Source organism: Rutidosis leptorrhynchoides, chromosome 1, assembly GCF_046630445.1.
Source record: "Rutidosis leptorrhynchoides isolate AG116_Rl617_1_P2 chromosome 1, CSIRO_AGI_Rlap_v1, whole genome shotgun sequence".
Classification (NCBI taxonomy): Eukaryota; Viridiplantae; Streptophyta; class Magnoliopsida; order Asterales; family Asteraceae; genus Rutidosis; species Rutidosis leptorrhynchoides.
In genome coordinates, this window is record NC_092333.1 from 100,678,162 (window position 1) to 100,680,816 (window position 2,655).

A 2,655-nucleotide genomic window follows, 5' to 3' on the forward strand; every position below is an offset into this window, starting at 1 on the left:
TTCTACCATTTAGTATCAACCCTCTACAATCGACAGATGCTAACTCCTCAGGCGTATATATACGTAAAGCCTGAGCCATGTCTAGTAAAGACATGTGGCGCATCGAACCTCCTAACAAAAATCTAATAAAAGATCGATCGGTTAAACTAGCTACCCGATCATTTAATTCTATACTACACAATAATTCTTCACACCATACTTTATATACAGGTCTACGCATGGTGAATAAACGTACCCAGTCATTAAAAGTAGAATTACCATACCTCTGTGCAAGTAATTCCCTAATTGGCCCGGCCAATTCTACAGCTTCTAATGGTCCCCATTCTATGACCCTAGGTACCTCAACAACTTTAGAATGAAGAGTATGCAAATCCCTTTAGTATTTTGGATAATCTATCCAAAGTCTGTCAAATCTCAGGTTCGGATGCAAATCTTCCAAGTGCATATCAGAAAATGTCATGACTGGATGAGGTATATCTTGCTTGTAGTAGTTATCCACCTCCTGTTGTTCCGCATTCTCAGCAGGAGCATTGCGAGCTTGGGATGAAGATTCACCCCTTTCAGTCTGCAAAACACATCAAACACAATTTTTGTGCATCCAAATATGCATTAGTGTCAGCAAAATCATCAATCAGAATGACATGATCAATTTATATCAAACTTAAACTCATTTTCACATTTTTATCAAATCTACACTTTTTCAAATAAGCATATATGAAAATGTTCGCCAAGTTCATAAGCATTCAACTCAAATAACATGTCAAAATAATCATTACTAGCAATTAAACAAGTTTCAAATGTCATTATCTCTCAAAAATCAAGTTCATGAATTTTTAGACTTGAAAAAGTCCACTTTAATTCTCAAAATCATGTTTAGGCTCAAAGTTTGGATCATTTAACTACCTAAACATGTTACACTACTTAATTTAGCAATAATTCATGACAAAAATCGGCCATAACCTGTTTATATCAAAAAGCCCCAAATTTGCTCAAGAACACAAACCCTAGATTACTCAAAATTTGAAGTTTAAGGCTTCTAATCATGTTAAATAGCATCAATCTAGGTTATACAAGCATAATACATAAAAAATTTAAACATAATTACACTAAAAAGCATCAAAATCAAATTGGGGAAAAAATTGCTCAAGAACACTAATTTTCGGATTAAATGGTGTTTAGGTGTAGAAATTTACCGTTTTTCTTGAGTAATTCCTTGATAGCATCCTTTTCAACATGATTTTAGTAAAATATTTGATGATTAACGGTTAAAAATTGTGATTTTAGGGGTGTTTTTCGTGTTTTTTCGCGCAGGTTTTTCGCATTTTTTTTTTCTGTGTTGGGACTGATCAGTTCGACCAGTATATATTTTTTTTCTGGTTTTTTCATCCTCCGCGAGTCGCGGTGGATTTACCTTTCAAACTCCGCGACTCGCGGAGTTTGTATTTTTTATTTTTTTATCTTATATTAATTAAAACAATTAAGTAATTAATTTTAAAATTTTGTTTCCCTTGTTATTTAGGACGAGGTCGTTTCGGATCGATGTCCTAGTCCGTCCTTCGACAAAATTTTAAAATTTGTCTTTTTGTAGCGATTTTTTTAAAAGCTAAGATTTTTGGGTTTTTTAATGTTTTTTGCATACTTTAATTCAATAAGATTAAAAATAATGATAATAAAAGTTCTCGTCCCTCCCTCGGGTAAAGCAATTTCGGTTTAAAGACCTAGTCTTCAACTTACGACGAATTTTAAAAATCATATTTTTAACTTAATGAGATAAAGTAAATTTTTGTTTTTAAATTCACACAATTTAAATATAAAATTCAAAATTAATATTAAAAATTCACACCAAACTTATATTAATTTTTCAAATATTTACAATTTTAAATATATTGTTTTTACAAAGTTTACAATATTAATTTAAGATTTAAATATTAATTTTAAAAACATGGTAAAAATAAAATTAAAAATCTTTTTGGCTTTTTATCCCACTTTAATCAATCAAATATTATCAAAAATATGCGCCCCTCTTTTCGGTAAAGTAATTTCGGTTCCAAGACCTAATTTAACTCATGACGAATTTTTGAAATATTTTGGGTTGATTGATTAAAGATATTTATATCTTAAGAATAAACGTTAAATTTCGCAGTGATGTAATAAATTTTTGAATGATATCAATAATTTCGGTCGCCAAACCTAATTTTATTCAATACCAATTTAATACTTTATAGTGAACAAATTAGCGTTTATTATCAAAAGGTTAAAAATAAAAAAAAATAAAATAAAAACTGTACAAACTTACCTGTGAAATAGATTTCTTAGTTATATGATCTATCCCATTCATAAGATAGTCGGTTTAATTGGTTTTCCATAGCTACATAGGCGTAACCTCGAGCATTCAGTGTCTTTTCTTCTAAACATATGAACGGTCCGTCTCTGCATAAAGTAACAAATTCGGTATTTGAATAGGTTTGATTATTTGAACATTTACCTCCATGTGACCATTTTCCGCATTTGTGACATCTTTCTAGATGTCGTGCTCTTCTTTTCGCTGCGGATTTTGATTTTCCTTTACCAAATTGTAACTTATTATCTTCGCATCTGGATTCTTTTCTAACTTCGTCCATTCTTTCTCTGATTACTGATACTGTTTCACTCGGA